This window comes from Neodiprion virginianus, chromosome 2, assembly GCF_021901495.1.
Source record: "Neodiprion virginianus isolate iyNeoVirg1 chromosome 2, iyNeoVirg1.1, whole genome shotgun sequence".
NCBI classification, from domain to species: Eukaryota; Metazoa; Arthropoda; class Insecta; order Hymenoptera; family Diprionidae; genus Neodiprion; species Neodiprion virginianus.
Genome location: NC_060878.1, coordinates 20,466,341 through 20,486,800, shown reverse-complemented (window position 1 = coordinate 20,486,800; position 20,460 = coordinate 20,466,341). Strand labels below are relative to the sequence as shown.

General features: G+C 41.4%; 1 long non-coding RNA gene across 1 annotated transcript; it reads right to left on the bottom strand.

Moving 5' to 3' along the window:
* Positions 1-1,482: 1,482 nt before the first annotated feature.
* Positions 1,483-15,198, bottom strand: LOC124297040 (uncharacterized). The gene is made up of 3 exons (XR_006906510.1): positions 15,187-15,198; positions 6,084-6,088; positions 1,483-1,693 (listed from the first exon to the last, which is right to left on the bottom strand). It is a non-coding gene; the product is annotated as an uncharacterized LOC124297040 (long non-coding RNA).
* Positions 15,199-20,460: the final 5,262 nt, after the last annotated feature.

Sequence of the window (20,460 nt, the reverse complement as noted above, 5' to 3'; positions counted from 1 at the left end):
TTGCTTTACTGGTACTCCCCGTTGTAGCTATTTCGTCGGCGCTGCATCCCGGCCCTCGCTCATCGAAGCCCTCATGCCGGAACGATCTGGTGGTGATGGCCCTCAACCCGGATCCCCACACTAGATCCACCAGATCCACGTGGTCAGCATATCATTAGCCTATTCCACGCCGCAGTCCTTCGATAAGACGGTTCGTGAAGAGAAAACCGTCTTCTATTGGATAGACAACGACTTAGTAGATGTTAGGGTCGGTTCAGCTCCAGGCTGATAAGTATCGTCGACGGGAGGCTTCGTTGTGTTTTTGACGCACAGCCCTGTACGCCGCCTGACGATGCATCCGAGCGGTAGAAGCATTCGTTCGTGGTTCGGCTCCTGGCCGATAAGTCTCAAATAGTTGGAGGTGCTGTTTGTGCATCACGCACGACCCTGTTCGACAACTAGATAGGCATCCATCGGGAGTGGTTTCAGCGGTATTCGTTCGTCTGTAGTCGGTGGTGGTCGATGTTGAGCTGGTACGTGACCCCTGTCAGGCAGTGTCCTGGTGTCTTGACGCGAAGGTCTCGCAGATGGTTCTCGTAGAGCATTACAGAGTTAGAAAATGGCATACAATTAGCTTAGTAAAGAGAATTCAACTTAAAGATAATTAGTCGTTCATTTTTGGAGTATTGGCCTCAGACGTGCTTTTGTTATTTTTAGCGATATCTGCACCAAGGGGAATGCGATAATTAAACAAAGTGACGGGGTACGAAATACCACGTCACAGTATATATATATATTATAAATTTTAAATTACTTTTACTAAAAGGGAAATTTTTGGAAAAAAATTTTTTTTTACATTAATTAAATTCATTAAAAATAAATATAATTATCAAAAGAATCCTATACATTTCTCACTTATTCGCTCACACATTAATTGAGATAAAAATATTATTGATTAAGAAAATGCCATTTGATTTACTTTATGAATTGTAATTTGGAACATTTATACAATGGATTGGAACTTATTATAAGGTTTCAAGAAAACATACGGATAGATAAATGATTATTCATTCAATTTTATACTTTTGATTTTTAAAAATTCATTATTCTTCAATTTGAGAAAAATAATTCATTTAAATCAATTATTTTCTTATCTCATTCAATTATTTAACCTCAATACCTCCATTTATATTCCATTATATTAATGTATAATATACATATAAATAAATGTATTCATATTCAATTATATTAATGTATAGTATACATATATATATATATATATATATATATATATATATAGTCGAATAACTTGTATGTTGTACCTATGTTTAATATTAGATGTCTTCACTAAAAAATTGGAAATCAAAGACAGCCGTTATCCAAATTCAGAATTAATAATTTTGAGGGTTAAAATGCAATCCAGTAATGAGATAACCGAACAAAATGAAACTTCAAAAATTAGTTATAGATTTCACTACGTAAAGACTATTTTTCGGTATTGTACGTCGCGTTAGAAGAAGCGTCTTCCTATAAACTATATACTACTTATATAATAAGCAATAGTATTCGTATTTACAATGTTAAATGATGTACGAATTTGTCTTTACTTGAAATTCTTTGCATCGTCCAAATTCAATTGATTATGGTAACATGACTACATGGAAGGACTTGCACAAATAAGTTTTAGAAATTTTCTGGACGTATGTTAATTGAGCTTAGTTATGGCTAAATATTTATACATATACCATTATTGAAGCAATTATATCTTGGGCACCGACTGATTGTAAGTATATATATATACTCCTCGTAAAAATTAAGGGAACAACAAAATTTTCGAAATTTTGTGGTGAATTTCAACAGGCTGTATTTCAGTGAAAAATGGTCGTACAAGAAATAAAAAAACAAAGCTTTTGAAGCTTGAAGACTCTAGTCTTCGAATTGTTGGATTCAAAATTTTTCAAAGCACTATTAGCCATGCAATCCTTTTTTTTTTTTTTTTTTTTGATAACGCTGGTAAAAATGCCTTATGCACACCCTGGAGCTTCGCGCAAGAAGCTTCAGGGTAGTGTGGGACTCGCACCCACTAAAAAACCAGCGGCCACTCTGGTACGAGTAGGGGGGACTCCCCGGAACCGCGCGAGGCATAACCTCAGGGATCCCCCCGGCACCTTCGCGGTTACGCGCGGACCTTACTTCAACGCCTATCCGGGAGTTGCGCCTCCCGGCTCCCCCCCGCTGCATCCTACGCTCAGTGTCCTTTTGCGAAGGACGACCCTGCCCGCTGGTGGGGCATCTTCTGTTGTCGCTACGACGAAAGCTCCGCTTAACGGAGCTGTCAAGCGAATGGAGACCCCCACTCGGTGCTCGATGTTCGCGATAACGAGCGCCCTGCCCTTGCGGATCCGGGGGAAGATGGATCCGGCGCGACCGTCACATCCACCGTCCCCGGGCCGGGGGACGAAGAGAGAGAGGCAGAAGAAGAAGAAGAAGAAGAGGGGGCAAGGCCGGAACGACCCTAACGTCACCCTATCGCCTAGCGTCTCACCTATCCTGGCACCAGATTCCAAGTTGCCCTGCACCCCTCCTCTCCCCTTCACCTCCGAACCACGACCCCGACCCAAAGGACCGGGCTGAGGTCGACCGGTGTCCCGTCCCGCAAATCCGTTTGGACCCCTGCCCGTGTAGGTCCGAGCCTACGTCATGCCCACGCTTACACGCGAACCACCCCCATTTCTCCCGCTCAAGCGGGTCGCGCGGTGCACGCTGCGCCGTGTTCGCTGTCGTAGCCGCTCCCGCTGTTCCTTGGCCGTCATGACCCGCTCCGCGAAGCTAGCCACCGCCACCCATCCCTTTCTCGACCCTACCATAGCCCTGATCAGGCCAGGCTGTGTCAGATCCTCCCCTACGGCGCGCTTTAGGGCATTCCTCTCGTCTCTCCACGCGGGGCACGCCTCCACCGTGTGGCTCACCGTGTCTTCCTCCAGCCGGCAGTACCAGCAGGTCGGCCTCTCCGTCTTCCCTATTCTATATAAGAAATCCGCGAAGTACCCGTGGCCTGTCAAGACTTGGGTCACACGGAAAGTCATGCTCCCGTGTGCCCTGTCGAACCATCCCGTCCAGTTCGCTAGGATAGCTAACCTCAACCTCTCGCTGGGGAGCCCCGCACTTCCGAGGTCCACCCTCCATTGCTCGCGGGCTACGCGCAGTTCCTCCTCCCTAATCACTTTGACCATGCTCTGGGACCACGTCCTGGTCGACCGCAGTTCACGCACTCTATGGAATGTGCGCTTGTACGCATCAGCCACTAGATATAGTGGCGGGGTCCTGGCCAGCATCGAAACGGCCACGAAGGAGGCCGTGCGATATGCCGCAACTACTCTTGCGCATATCCTTCTCTGGCACCTCGTAATTACTCGCTGGATGTACTTTGAGGACCTCGCCACATCCCCCCACACCGGAGCGCCGTACATTATTACCGCGAATAGAGTTTGCGCATAAAGCCTACGCCTAGATTCAGATGGCCCCCTCAGGTTTGGCATCAGCCTCGCTAGTGTCCTCGTGACACCCCCTAGCCTAGTCTCCATGGACGCGAAGTGCGCTTTGAACGTCAGGCCGGGATCCAGTCGCACCCCCAGGTACTTCATGGACCCCGACAGTAGCACCCTCTCCGCGCCAACTCTGACGTCTGGGGTGTTTGGTGCTTCCCCCCTTTTCACGCGCCAGAATAGGACAGCTTCGGTCTTGCTCGCCGCCACCGTGAGGCCTAGGCCCGAAATTCGCCGGACTACCCTGGCTACCATCGCATTTGCCAGTGCTACCGCTGTGGATGGATCCCCGGCGGAACTCAAAACCAGTGTGTCATCCGCGTAGCAGACAGTAACACAGTCTGCAATCCCCTCCCCCCGCAGAACCTCGTCGAAAGTCAAGTTCCATAGCAGGGGGCCGAGAACCGAGCCCTGTGGACCCCGGCCGTTACTGCCAGACTCCTCAGCTCTCCATCTCCGTTTGTGTATTCCACGTGCCTGTCCCACAGGTAGGAATCCAGGACCCGTCGAAGATACTCCGGAGCCGCTTTGTCTTTAAGTGCGTCCCTTATGGACGGCCATGGCAAACTATTGAATGCGTTGGCGATGTCGAGAGACACAGCCACCGCGTAGCCCCCCTTCTCCGTGGCGTTTTCCACGAATCGTCGCACCCTTAGCATCGTTCGTGGATCGCCCTTCCCGAAACCCGTACTGGTCCTCGGACAAGCGCGCCCGAGGATTCCCCTCCATCCATTTGCCCAGCCGAGCCACCAGGATCCTCTCGAACATTTTACCCACCTCGTTCAGGAGGCATATCGGCCTTACTTTGGGGATAGGTCCGGTGGGTGCTCCCCCCTTAGGGATGAGCACCAGTCGAGCCTTCTTCCATGGCAGCGGAACGACTCCTTCTCGCAGGCAGAGGCTGAAATTCCTCGACAGTAGTGCGATCATTCCCTCCGGAACTCTCGCCCACGCACTTCCCTTAACGCCATCCGGTCCCGGGGCGACATTGCGCGAGCATGCCTTTTTAAGCGCATCTCGAACCTCGTCCGCCGTGACCGCCCACCGTTCGTCCCACTGACAGCCGCCCTGGGCCCTCGGAGCGCATCCATCACCCCTCGGGAAGAGGGCATCAAGGAGGCTCCTGAGGGTATCCTCCTCCAGCGTCTCCGTCAACCCTCTTTGGGAGCTTCGCAGTTTGCCTAGCACCAATTTGTAAGAGAGACCCCATGGATCCGCTTCCACGGAGCTGATGAGGTCTCTCCACGCCTTGGCCTTGGCCTCTTTTATGCCGTCTCGGAGCACCCTCTTGGCGGCCCGATACTCGGCCTCTTTTTCCTGACGGTCATCAGCCGTCCGTCTTCTCCTAGCGAGGCGCCTCCTCGCCGCTATGCAGGACCTGCGTATGTCGGCCAGCTCCTCGCTCCACCAGTATGTCGCTTTCCTGGAGCGATTCCCCGTGCGAGCTCTCGGCGCGGCTGCGTCGCAGGCCTGCGTCATGGCACGCTCGATCCATCCTGCAAGGCCCTCTGGCGTCGTATAGTCCCCTTCAGTTGGTCCCCAGGAAAGGGTGAGGGACAGAGCATCTGTCAGATGTTCCGGACTGAACTTCGACCAGTTCCAGCGCATGTGGCCCTTTCTACCCCTGTGCTCTGCGCGTCTAGGGGTACCGACCTCGTACGAGATGTACCGGTGGTCGGATAGTGTTTCCGTCTCCTCCAACACCCGCCACCCCTTGATCACGGGTACCAGATTAACTGACGACCACGTCAGGTCGACGACGGATGACCCCTGTGCCCTAATGCATGTCGCCGTCCTCCCAGTGTTGTGGAGACGTACACCGCATGATGCCGCCCACTCCTCGAGCAGCTCTCCCCTTCGGTTGGACCCAGACGGGTCCCAGGTCGGCGAGCGGGCATTGAAATCCCCCCCCACCAGTACCCCCCTCCCACTGTTCCCCGCCAGCTGGATCACCCGAGCCAGGTCTTCCAGATGCTCGGTGAACTCCGCTATCAGAATGTTCGGGGATATATACACCGATATGGCAATTATATCCCCGAACTTAGCGGCCACGTACCCTCTTCCCCTTTTGACGAGCGAGCCCCCGCGGACGTTACCCTCTGCCCTCCAGTATATGGCCGCCCGGCCATCGTCACTGCTAAGCCAAGTGGCCACGCTCGGAGTAGCGCACGGCTCGGATACGAGGCACACGTCGATTTCCCTTTCGAGCACTACTTGCTTCAGTAGGTCCTGAGCCCCCCTGCTATGGTTCAGGTTACACTGTATGTACCTGACCATTCTCGCTTGCATTAGTCGCGGGCCTCCGACCCCGTTCGCCGACGGATGTACAACGTCCCGAACCCATCCTGTGGGCGCTGTCTATCCCCCTCCCCTCGCAGACCGCGCATTTGGGGTTGGCCGTGCAATCTCGCGCCTGGTGGCCCTCAGCGCTGCACCTGTAGCACGCGGCCCGGCGCTCTGTCGACGCCTTGCACGTACTCCCTATATGGCCAAAGCCCCAGCACTTGTAGCATTGCCTGGGGCGCGCCTCCAGCAGCTCTACCCTGGCCGTGGTCCAACCGATCCTCACCTTGCCCTTCTTCGCGACAGCCACAGCTGCCCTCAGGGGGCACTGTGCCCACGCGCTGTATAGTCCATTCGGTGTCCTCCTCGGGACACCTACACGGACCTCCTCCACCTTACAGCCACCCTGCTCGGCTAGGGTGCGAGCCAGTTCCTCGGTGGACACTGAGTCATCCAAGCCCAGGACTCTCAGTTCGCCCTTGATAACCGGCCTTGTCACTGAGACTGCGTTGCCGTATTTATCAAGGATTACTTTGGTCAGCTGCGCCGCTAGAGCGTCCGCCTTCCTCGTATTCTCGGGGCCAGGAATCTCAATGAGAACCCCCCCGTTAGCTGCCCGCCGCATCCTCGTCTCCTCTATACCAAGCTCCGCGAGTTGTATTTTCTCGCGTGCGAACTTGAGTATTTCCGCATACGGGGTGTTCTCCTCTCTGCTTTTGATAGCAACGGCTGCTGTCCTCGGTGCTCTACGGCGAGCCACCGTGGGTCCGTCCTCCCCGGTACGCTGCAGGGCCCCTGTTGGGGCAGTCTGTGTGGCTTCCACTGCTGCCCCACTCGGCACTCCCTCGCCAAGGCGCTTTCCTTTTCTCTTCCTTTTCGTACTCCAGCCGCCCCTACCGTTCTCTGCATCGGCGCCGGCATCGACTTCCATCGGAGTGTCGGTCGCACCCCGGTCACCCGAGGACCTCTGCACTTTCTCCGTGGTGGCCTGCGTGCCGCGAGGTTGTGCCGTACCCTTACCAAGAGGGTCTTGGTCAGCTGCTCCGCTCTTCCTCGAGGCATCGAGGAGCAGGAGGGATATCCTGCCCACCTCCTCTCGTACCTGTTTCAGGGCCGCGGACTGTCTGGCCATCTCCTCGTCCCTGACCCTGTCACTGTCCGGGATGAGTCGAAGTTCGGATCCCGTTAGGCGAAGTTCGAACTCCGAAGCACCGGCTGATGTCGCTGTCGTCGGCCCTTCATTGGCCTCCACCTCGCTCCTCCTAGTGGCCGCTCCCAGGTCAAGCACCATCGTCGTTTGGGCGGCTTCCAACCGTCGCTCGCCGGCTCTCGCCACAGGGCCCCTGCTGGCAGCCTGTGCGTATGAGCATGTCGCCCGGTTCGCTATTTCCGTCTGAGGCCTCTCTCGGCCTTTTCGATTTTTCTCGAGTTCCCGTTGGAGCTCGTCCCTTTCCCTACGGGTATCACGCAACTGAGCCTCTAGGTCCGCGTTGCGCGCCTGGAGGAGAGCGGGGTCACCTGCTGCCTCCGCTTTCACGGTGAGTGTAAGTAGGGCCTCCTTCGCCAAACCCACCTTTCTCTTTATTTCCCCACTCAGCCTACCCTGCATGGATTTGCACCTCATCCTTACGGCGTCTATATCCTCGAGCCACTCCATTAGTTGTGCCCCAAGGTCCGATGCTGTCATGAGCCTGTATTCCACAGGGCCTGCCCCCTGCGGGATTTTCTTTGGGGACCTAGCCGCGGCTTTGGCCTTCCTTTTTCCCACTGAAGGGTTCTTTGTTGGCCGTAGGTTCGAGCCCTGCGCGCTCCACTCTGAACCAGACTCCCCTGCTTCGGAGTCGTCTTCCAGGTAGGTTCCCTTGACGGTAGCTGTGCATCTCTTCTTGCGCTTCGGGCGAGCTCCCAGAAGCGTACGTGCTGCCTCCTCCTCGCCTGAGGGGCTGGCCGTTCCCTTCCCCTCGGCAGTCGCAGCTTGGTGCCTCGATTTTTCTTTCCCTTCTCCCTCGAGTCTGCGCGGAAGAAAGAGCTCTCCGTCCGAGAGTGCAACGTTCTCGGGCGGCGTTAGCTCGTCCCCCTTTCGTTTGTTCCCCTGCTGCTGCTCGTGTCGTGTGGGTGTCTCTTCGGGCACCACCTGTGACGGTGCGTTGATTCCCCCCACAGTCTCCGCCAAAACGTTGGGTGCAGGTGCCTGCCCTGGCGTAACCCCCGGCTCCGTGCTTTTGAGAGGGGGCCAGCTAATACCCCGCACAAGTGCTTGACCTCGCGCGCGCGCGCCCCTGCCCCTCGCGTCCCCCCGCGTGCCCTTGCTATTCAGGTGCTCTTGCACCTCTCCTTGCTTCACCTTCTGCCTACTCCATGTTAAATTATCCATATTAAAGTGTTGGTCTGATTACGACGGTTCGGCCATCATGGCAGCCACACCGCGGTGTGGCATCTTTCCCCGCCGGAAAAAATCATATCCCCTCGCATGGAAGCCGCTATCGGTTTATCGGGTGGTCTGCCCTATCCATGCGAACCCCCCATCCCTAGCTCTTTTCAGTCGTCCGGCCGGGGATTCCCCTGCTAATCCGAAACAGGGTAGGCCACCGGCCGAGTAAGACCTTGCCGGATTTGCCCTACCGGACATCGGGTATGAGGAAATACTGACCAGGTAATCCTCCACGCATGCGCCCAGGGCACCAGGTTTGACTCCCAGATTGGCTCCAGTCAGCTGCAGGGAGCGGTTCTCCCACGTTGAACATGTGGTTTCCTGGGACCTTCGCCAGGGAACCGAGGTTCCGTGGACTAACGTTTACCCGTAGTACGCCACAGAGGTCCGGTAAAGGTACTGACTTCACCCGCAGCCCCGGTCGGTCGGCAACTACTCCTTCCTTGGTTAGTCTCTGAGAAATCGCCCCAGGAGCCCCAACCGCATCCCATGTACGCATCGCCCATTCAGATCACCATTCATACACCCAGCCCCAAGAGGCTGAGCCGACTGTTCTTAGTGGACGCTCGTCTAGAGTCACTTCCGCCACAAGGTTTGAAGCCCCGGAGCGTCGGATCCCCAAGATTCATCGCGGCCGTCAAGCCCCTACACCACGACAAGGTGACAGCCGACGTAGGGGAGCCATGCAATCCTTGGATAAAGCACGAAGAAAAAATTTTCAAAATTTTTTACATTTTTTTTTTCGCTCTACGGGCATGGAAAAATTTTTCCGAGCCAAACCAATGCATAGGTCGCATAGCCTGTTCATTCAGCTTAAAAATGCTTTTTTTTAAACCTCGATACGACCATTTGTCTTTGAGATATCGAATTTTGAATGCCAAAGGATCCTTTTTCACTCAACTGCCGATATCTCTGGAACTACTGGTCGCACAGCGAGCCGAAGGGCAGTTTCTTTTTCTGCAGAAAATTATCTACAAAAATCTGTCAAGGTTGATGTCAAAAAAAATTTTTTTCCACCTGTAGCGTTAACGTGAAAAAAGAGCAAAAAAATGCCATTTTGCCTTTTTTTGGATAATCGACTGTATCTTCGTCAATATTGGGGGGAAAGCTTAAGTTAGAAGAAAATTTCACAGCCTAATGTACCCCAAAGGTCCCCCTTAATCAGTAGATCGATCGGTTCAGCGGTTTTCCTGGACCGATTGATTGAAATTTTGAAAAAATTGGGAGAACAAGGTTCCTTAAGAAACAAAAGCCTTGTTCCCTTAATTTTTTCAAAATTTCAATCAATCGGTCCAGGAAAACCGCTGAACCGATCGATCTACCGATTTAGGGGGACCTTTGGGGTACATTAGGCTGTAAAATTTTCTTCTAACCTGAGCTGTCCCCCCAATATTAACGAAGATACAGTCGATTATCCAAAAAAAAGGCAAAATGGCATTTTTTTGCTCTTTTTTCACGTTAACGCTGAAGGTGAAAAAAAATTTTTTTTGACATCAACCTTGACAGATTTTTGTAGGAAATTTTCTGCAGAAAAAGAAACTGCCCTTTGGCTCGCTAGGCGACCAGTAGTTCTAGAGATATCGGCAGTTGAGGAAAAAAGGATCCTTTGGCATTCAAAATTCGATATCTCGAAGACAAATGGTCGTATCGAGGCTTAAAAAAAAACATCTTGAGGCTGAATAAACAGGTTATGCGACCTATGCATTGGTTTAGCTTGGAAAAATTTTTCCATGCTCGTAGAGCGAAAAAAAAAATGTAAAAATTTTGAAAATTTTTTCTTCGTGCTTCATCCAAGGATTGCATGGCTAATAGTGCTTCGAAAAATTTTTGACCAGAAAATTCAAAAACTAGAGTCTTCAAGTTTCAAAAGCTTGGTTCTTCTATTTCTTGTACGACCATTTTTCACTGCAATACCGCCTGTTAAAAATCATCAAAAAATTTCGAAGATTTTGTTGTTCCCTTAATTTTTGCGAGAAGTGTATATACATATATACATGTGTATAACAAAAATTTGAATTGACTTTTCAAAGAAAAAGAAATTTTCGGAAAAAAAATTTTTTTTACAATAATGAAATTCATCGAAAATAAATATAGTTATTAAAGAGATCCTGAATATTTTCTAGTTATTTGCTCACATATCAATTAAAATATAAATATCATTCGTAAAGAAAGATAATTTATTCAAATCAATTATTTCCTTATTCTATTAAATTATTTAACTTAATTGCCTCCATTTATATTCAATTATATCAATGTATAATATTCAAATATATACATATATATATATTATGATTTTTCATTCATTTTTAAAAAAAGAGAAATTTGAAAAAAAAAAAATTTTTTCACAATTATTAAATTCATTGAAAATAAATATAATTATACAAAAAATCCTACGTATTTTTCAATTATTTGCTCACATATTAATTGAGATATTAATGTTATTCGTTGGGAAAAATAATTTATATAAATCAATTATTCCCTTATTTCATTAAATTATTTAACTTAATTACCTCCATTTATATTCAATTATATCGATGTATGTAATACATATATATACACATATACATACATGATAATAAACATGTATATATATACATCATAAGTTTGAATTTACTTCTGAAAAAAAAAGAAATTTTCGAAAGAAAAATTTTTTTACGATAATTAAATTCATTAAAAATAAATATGGTTATTGGAAAGATCCTATATATTTTTTGATTATTTGCTCACATATTAATCAGAATGAAAATATTATTCATTGAAATAAAAATTTATTTAATCAATTATTTTCTTTTCTTATCAAATTATTTGACATAATTACCTCTATCTATATTCAATTATAATAATGTATGATATATATGAATAAATGTATTTATATTTAATTATATCAATGTATAATATTCAAATATATACATGTATATATATTATGATTCTCAGTTTACTTTTAAAAAAAGAGAAATTTGAAAAAAAAAATTTTCCTACACTCATTGAATTCATTAAAAATAAATATAATCATTCAAAAAATCCTACGTATTTGTTAATTATTTGCTGACATAATAATTAAGATTCAAGTATTATCCGTTAGGAAAAATAATTTATTCAAATCAATTATTTCCTTATTCTATCGAATTATTTAACTTAATTACCTCCATTTATATTCAATTACATTAATGTATAATATTCAAATATATACATATATATATATATATATATATTGTGATTTTTAATTTACTTTTAAAAAAAGAGAAGTTTGAAAAAAAAAAATTTCTTTACAGTAATTAAATTCATCAAAAATAAACATAAATGTTCAAAAAATCCTATGCATTTTTTAATTATTTGCTCACATATTATTTAAAATATAAATATTATCTGTTAGAAAAAATAATTTATTTAAATCAATTATTTGCTTATTCTATTGAATTATTTCACTCAATTACCTAGGTTTATATTCAATTATATTAATGTATATTATACACATATATACACATATACATATATAATAATAAACATGTATATATATACATTATAATTTTGAATTTACTTCTAGAAGAGAAAGAAATTTCTGAGAAAAAAATTTTTTTCACGATAATTAAATTCATTAAAAATGAATATACTTATTGAAAAGATCCCGTATGTCTCTCAATTATTTATTTACATATTATTCGAAATAAAAATATTATTAACGGGGAAGAACAATTAATTTCAATCAACTATTTCCTTCTTTGATTAAATTATTTGACTTGATTATCTCCATTTATATTTAATTATATTAATGTTTAATATATATATAAATGAATGTGTTTTTATTCAATTATGATAATGTATGAAATTCAAATATATACATATATATATCATGATTTTTAATTCACTTTTAAAAAAAGAGAAATTTGAAGAAAAAAAAATTTTTTTACGGTAATTGAATTCATCAAAAATAAATATAATTATTCAAGAAATCCTATGTATTTTTCAATTATTTGCTCACATATTATTTGAAATATAAATATCATCCGTTAAGAAAAATAATCTCTTCAAATCAATTATTTCCTTATTCTATTAAATTATTTCACTCAATTACCTCCATTTATATTTAATTATATTATTGTATAAAATTAAAATATATACATATATATATATATATATATATATATATATATATATATATATATATATATATATATATATATATATATATATATTATGATTTTTGATTGACTTTTAAAAAACGACAAATTTAAAAAAAAACAAATTTTCTCACTATCATTAAATTCGTTACAAATAAATCCAATTATCCAAGAAATCCTATGTATTTTTCAATTATTTGCTCACATATTAATGAAGATACAAATATTATCCGTTAGGAAAAATAGTTTAATCAAATCAATTATTTTCTTATTTTATTAAATTATTTAACTTAATTACCTGCATTTATATTCAATCATATTAATGTATGATGTACATATATATACATATATACATATATAATAATAAACATATATATATATATATATATATATATATATATATATTATAATTTCCAATTTACTTCTAAAAAAAAAAAGAATTTTTGAAGAAAAAATTTTTTTTACTATACTTAAATTCATTGAAAATAAATTTAATTATTGAAAAGATCCTGTATGTTTTTCAATTATTTACTCGCATATTATTTGAAATAAAAATATTATTTATTAGGAAAAACAATTGATTTCAATCAACTATTTTCTTTTTTTATTTAATTATTTGACTTGATTGTCTCCATTTATATTCAAGTATATTTAATGTGTGATATTCAAATATATACATATACGTATATTACGATTTTCCATTTATTTTTAAAAAAAGAGAAATTTGAAAAAAAAAATATTTTTCCGCAATAATTAAATTTAATCAAAATAAATATAATTATTCAAAAAATCCTACGTATTTTTCAATAATTTGCTCACATAATCATTGAACTATAAATATCATCAGTTAAGAAAAATAATTTATTTGAATCAATTATTTTCTCAATTTATTAAGTTATTTAACTTAATCACCTCCATTTATATTCAATTATAATCATGTATAATATACATATACATACATATCTTTGTATATATGTATATATGTATATATGTATATATATGTACGTATATATATATATATGTATATTATACATTAATACAAATGAATATGAATGGAGGTAATTAGGTTAAATAATTCAATAAAATAAGCAAATGATTGAATCAAATAAATTATTTCGTTTGACGGATAATATTTATATTTTAATTAATATGTGAGCAAATAATTGAAAAATACACAGGATTTTTTTGAATAATTATATTTATTTTTAATGAATTTAATTACTGTGAAAAAGTTTTTTTTCTTCAAATTTTTCTTTTTTTAAAAGTAAATTAAAAATCGTAATATATATATGTATGTATGAATTTTCATTTTATACATTAATATAATTGAATATAAATACATTCATTCATATATATAATCTACATTGATATAATTAAATATAAATGGAGATAATCAAGTCAAATAATTAAATGAAAAAAGGGAATAGTTGATTGAAATGAATTGTTTTTTCTAATAAATAATATTTTTATTTCAATGATTATGAGAGTAAATAATTGAAAAATATACAGGATCTATTCAATAATTATATTTATTTTCGATGAATTTAATTATCGAAAACAAAATTTTTTTTTCCAAAATTTGTTTTCTTTTTAGGAGTAAATTCAAAATTATAATATATATATATGTATGTATATTATTATATATGTATAAATGTATATATACGTATATTATACATTGATGTAATTGAATATAAATGGAGGTAATTAAGTTAAATAATTCAATAAAATAAGGAAATAATCAATTCAAATAAATTATCTTTCCTAACGGATCATATTCATATCTTAATTAATATGTGAGCGAATAGTTGAGAAATACGTAGGATTTTTTGGATAATTACATTTATTTTGAATGAATTTAATTACTGTGATATATTCATAAGATTATATATGTATTATAAATTAATATAATTTAGTATAAGTGGAGGTAATTAAGTCAAATAACTCAATAAAAATAGAAAATAATTGATTGAATAAATTGTTTCTCTCAATGAATAATATATTTTCTTTAATTAATATGTGGGCCAATAATTAGAAAATATACAGGATCTTTTCAATAACCATATTCATTTGTTATGAATTTAATTATTGTGAAAAAATTTTTTTTTGTAAATTTTTCTTCTTCTAAAAGTGAATTCAAAATTATAATATATATATGTATATGTATACCATTATATATGTATGTATGTTTATATTTGTATATTATACATAAATATAATTGAATAAAAATACATTTATTTCGATGTATATTATACATTATTATAATTAAATATGAATGGAGGTAATTATGTCAAATAATTTGATAAGAAAAGGACATAATTGATTAAATAAATTATTTTTGCTAATGAATAATATTTTCTTTTCAATCAATATGCGAGCAAATAATTAAAAAATATTCAGGATCTTTTCAATAATATTATTTTTCTTTTTGATGAATTTCATTATCGTAAAAAAAATTTTTTCATCGAAAATTTCTTTTCTTTTAAAAGTAAATTCAAAATTATAATATATATATATATTGTAACGTGGCAGTTTTACTGCGCGTTCCACACGGCTCCCCGAACTCTAGACGGACCACAGACTTAGGGAGCACGCGAAGTAGACCGCGGCTCATTTCGAAAAAGAGCGCCAGGACAATAGTCACGCATCCGAGACTCTAAGAGGGGACCATCGCCGGTTTAGCGAATAAGACTTTTCAGGAATTTTGTTTATTTTTTTTTTGGGTGGCGAGTAAATGCGGCTTCGGACAGGGGATCGGCAGCAAATTCGAACGATGTTACTGGATGGCAATCGCGGCGGATCGCGACGAAAGGAGGGCCTCGCACGAGGCTACGGAGAGAGCGTCAACGGAGAGCTCTGCCGCGAGGGAATCCAAGGCGGACGAGATTCCCGTTGGTGGCCGGCGAGCCGTAGCCCCCCCCCTCCGTCGCCTAACTGACGACAGGTGCCCTCGCGAAGTCATCACCACGCCACTGCCAAGCTACGGGGTACACGAGACTGGTCAGCCAATCAACACCCCGCGACAGCGGAATCCAACGATAGCGATACGCTAGATTGTAAGAATTGCGTAACGAGAACCCCAATGCGAGCGGGAAAATTTTGACTAGGGATGACGCCTATGTTCGGGGCATGTTCGAATTGCGGCTCCGATTTGCAGGACCCGGCACTTGAGTCCTGGCGACCGATAGCGTTAGTGGCGAGAAAGTGTAGAAAAAGTAAAGTTATTGTGTTTGGGATGGCTGAGACAGGCGTAGGGGAGTTTCTGGTGTGGCTGAGGAGCGGTAAGCGCTCATAATTCTTTGCGGGCATATTTTGAGCGCAAGTTAAATTGGCACACCGATAAACGGTCGGCCCACGCAATTTTAGAGTTAGAGGAGCGCTCGAAATCTGTTTGCCGATCTCCTTGAGGATGACCGTAGCCTGAGTTTTCGCGATAACGCGTAGAGTCAAGGGGATCCCTGTAAAGTCTCGCGTCGAGTCACGGTTTCGCGTGGGGAACAATTTCGGAGTGAAATTGAGTGTGGCCAAATTCCGCTGCACAGGGTCTCGTCGAGTCTGCGTACGTAAAAAGGGTGGTGAACTTAGAGGGAATAGAGACTTCGACTTGAGCTCGGATGCGTCATAATACGCTATACACTCGCGCGATTAGAAAAGCTTTCTAGAGCGATTAATTTGGTCGCGATTAGCGCGTCGAGGCACGTCCTTTTTGATTTAGTTTATGCATTATTGTGCATCAGCAAAGTGGCGACTAGCGCCCGTAGAAATAAAATACCAGCTAGATTTAATCAGAACTGCGATTAGCGCGTCGAGTACGATCTAGATTACGTTTTTGTTTAGCAGTTTATAATTAAGTAACGATTAGCGTCGTAGTTGAGGCCGATCGCGGGCAGCGCGTCGAGTCCGATTTTGTTTTTGGTTTTTGCGAGTTAAGATATTGTTAAGACGGCGACTAGCGCAAGAAGGCCGTAGAGGTCTCCTAGATTTATTCATTTTTTTTTTATTTTTTTGATTTTGTTTGTTTCTCCCTTTCTTATTTCTTTTGGATTAAATTTAACCCGTTGTATTTGGAATCGCGAAGGACGACTTGCGCAGTCGTATGATTATTTTTATTTTTAATTTTTTTTTTGTACCATCGCTAACGAGAAATATATTATTGGAATTTTATAGTGATTTGGCCAAACCACGCATTGGCTTACTTGTGTTACATCTCTCTCTACCCAAAATTTACCCCTCCCCTCTCCGCGGTACTGAGCTATCGAGTATATGGTCGCGATATTTCGCATTACCGATTTCGAGGCGTGTTAATCACGCCAGGCGCCCAACAAATCTCGCGGTATTGTTTTAGGTCCAGGGTACATCGTGGACGCCGATTTATTGTGTACGAGGTAAGTTCTCGGTTATTTGCTCCGAGTGATCGAGGTGCAGAAAAATCCACGTCACAATATATATGTATCTTATTATATATGTATATATGTTTATATGTGTATATTATAGATTAATATAATTAAATATAAATAAAGGTGATTAAGTTAAATAATTTAATGAAATAAGAAAAGAATTGATTTAAATAAATCATTCGTCTCAACTGATAATATTTACATTCTAATTATTATGTGAGCAAATAATTGAAAAATACGTAGGATTTTTTGAATAATTATATTAATTATTAATGAATTTATCTATTGGGAAAAAATTTTTTTTTTTGCGAATTTCTCTTTTTCTGAAAGTAAATTGAAAATCATAATATACATATATATATATTTGTACATTATACAATAATATAATTAAATATAAATACATTTATTTGTATATATACTGTGCATTCATATAATTAAATGATTAAACGAACTTACCAAGTGAAGTTCTATCATAATTGTATGAAGCGCCTCTTCCGAGATGATCAACTGGTAGTGCCCCTACTCCACACCGATGTCGCCACATATTTCATAGTTATATATCGAAAAAATCGGCCCTGCACCTTTGTTTCCTAGATCTAGACATTCTCTGAAAGCGTTGCCGTTGTATTAGGGGTATGTAATCGTTTATTAGATGGGTATTTTGGGTGGGTGTTGATCATCTCGGAAGAGGCGCTTCATACAATTATGATAGAACTTCACTTGGTAAGTTCGTTTAATCATTTAATTGTATTGCGCGTCTCTTCCTCGAGATCAACTGGTAGATGTTTAAAGCTAATAACGGCAACCAATATTATTTATTAGTTTTGTGTTATACGTTGTGTCTTAACACTACTAATATTATTGCGAGTTCAAGATCGCTCGTGCATAAGAATCCTTATCTCTACTGACATTTAAATGATAAAATTTTGCGAAGGTTTCAGATCCCGTTGTCCAGCCTGCAGTTTTTCTTATCGTTTCTATATCGATGTTGTTTCTTTTCGCTGTAGACGTGGATGCGTAGCGTGTGCTGTGTGCTGTAAATTTGTCCGTATTTACTCCGCTATTTTTCAATGTTAATTTGACCCATCGACTCAGGGTTTGCGATGAGACGGCTTGAAATGGTTTTTTGAACGATAGGAAGAGATCTATCTTGGAGCCTCTTGAGGTTTTTGTTCTCTCCAGATAGTTTTGTAAGGCTGATGCCGAACAAAGTTTTTCGTCTTCCGCGTAGAATGGTATGATTAATAGCGGCTGTTTTCGATTAGCGCCCGTAGTTTTGATTCGATCCGGGATTCTAATCTCGAACGCATTTCCCACTCTTTGAATATTCTCGACGTTTATTTTTGAGTATGTTTGCATCCTATGTCCCGTGACTAAGGCTAGCAGGGTAATCAGTTTCATGGTTAAATCTTTCAGCGAGAGATTTTCATTTTTTGGCAGAGACTTGAAATAATTAAGAACAATCTTTGGTTCCCAGATTGAATCGTATTTTGGTCTTGTTGGTCTCAAGCTGTGTACTGCTTTGAAAAACCTTTTGATATGGTGATCTTGTCCCACTTCCGGCCCGATAATAAGCGAAATTGCGGATCTGAGGGTGTTGAGCGACCCATGGGAGGCTCCCGTGTCGTATGTTTTTGCGAGGAATTTTAAAATATCTGACACCGTTGCTTCGTATGGAGAAATGTTATTCTCGGAACAATGGATCCACCAGCGTTTTAACGCGCCGTCATATTGTTTAAGCGACGATTCGCTTACGGATGATGTCATGATCTGGATTGCGGTTTCTGGTAATTTTCTCCTTGCGAATGCCTGCTCGATAGCTTGCCGGCAACCAGAGAAATGTTCTGCCAAATTGCGTGAGGTTCCCTGTTAGAACAAATTATTAAGTTAATATTAGGTTTGAAGACAATGGGCTCTGCAACGAGCATTGCCTGAAATTTGGGGTACCATGGTTGAGCTGGCCACTCTGGTACTACTACGATCCCTTGCGCTTCTTCGCATTCGATTTTTTGTAGTGTGCGTAAAATTAGTGAAAAGGGTGGAAAAGCGTAGAAATATTGGTTCCATGGGACCGTAAAAGCGTCTACCGCTACAGACCCAGGGTCTCTTCGCCAAGAAATGTATTTTTTGCATTTCGCGTTTTTTCGACTTGCAAATAAGTCTATCTCAGGCATCCCGAATTTTTCAACAATCGTTCGAAAAGTTGTGTTTTTTAGTTCGAATTCGGTTTCCGGTTCCAATCTGCGGGATTCTACATCCGCTTCTACGTTCATTTTTGAACTTATATAAGACGCAAATACCCATATGTTTTTATTTTCGCACCAATCCCAGATATCTCTTGTTACTTTATTTAAGTGGGGGTATTGAATTCCTCCTTCTCGATTGATGTACGAGATCGCGGTTGTATTGTCTATTCTAAGGAGTATCTGACGGTTTTCTAAGTTTTTCGCGAAGCATTTGAGGCCAAAAAAGGCTGCCAATAACTCGAGGTAAATTATGTGGGACAGACGCTCGTTCTCATTCCAGTGTCCGTGAGATCTTTCGCCTTTGCAAAATACTCCCCATCCCGATAGCGAGGCGTCCGAAAAGATCTCAAGAGTAAAATTCGAATCTCGAATTGGGTTTATTGAGGATTCAATCTTTGATTCCCACCAGGTGAGATCCGGCGAAAGAGTTTCCGGTACCTTCATGTATCCCTCATATTTTCCCCCGTTGGATCTGAGGGTTAAGTATTTTGCTCGCTCAAAAGCTTTAGTATGGCCCCAGCCGTAGTTGACCGCAAAGCACGCTGACACTAAAGTACCGAGGAATTGTGCGAATTCCCGAATTTTTACGGAATCTCGAATTTTCAACTGTGCGCTTTTTTCTTTGATACTTTCTTTTTTCTCTTTTGTTAATTCTACAGTCCATCGTACGGAATCAAAATAAAACCCTAAAAATTTGCAACGTTGGGACGGTGTGATTTGACTTTTATTTTCGTTTATAATGAATCCTAGTTTTTTCAGGAGTTTGCAAGTCTCTCTGACGTTATCTTGGCACGTGGTGTACGTGTCTCCAAAAAGTAAAAAGTCATCGAGATATATCACGGATAAATATCCTCTTTTCCTCAGATGCGAAATTACTGGTTTCATTATTTTCGTAAAAACCAACGGAGCGACGCTAAGGCCGAACGGCAAACATGTAAATTCAAAATATTGTTGATCTAACTGGAACCGTATGTATTTTCTGTGTGTTTTCGCGAGTGGAATCAGGTAATACGCGTCTTTAAGGTCCAAAGTGGCCATAAAGCACTGAGGGCTTATGAGTCTGAGAGCTGTTTTCCGGTCTTCCATTTTGAAATGTTCCGTTATGACGAAAGTGTTCAGTTCCTTCAAATTTATAATCAACCGCTTCGAACCGTCGGGTTTCGGTCGTAGAAAAATGTTTGAGATGAATTGATTTTTTGCCGGATTACATTTAGCGATGGCTCCTTTTTTGAGCAGATCGTCTATTAGTTTTAAGGTTTCTTGTTTTTCGGAGGGAGACCGCGCGGGTTCGATAGGCACCCTGTTTTGTTCGACTGTTACTGAAAACGGTATTTTGTATCCCTCGACCCATGAAAGGATCTTTTGATCCGACGTTATTGCTCGCCAATTTTTTAAGAAAAATTGTAATCTACCTGCCGTGATACCTACAAGGCTTACCGACGTCGGTTCTGAGAGTTGTTGTCT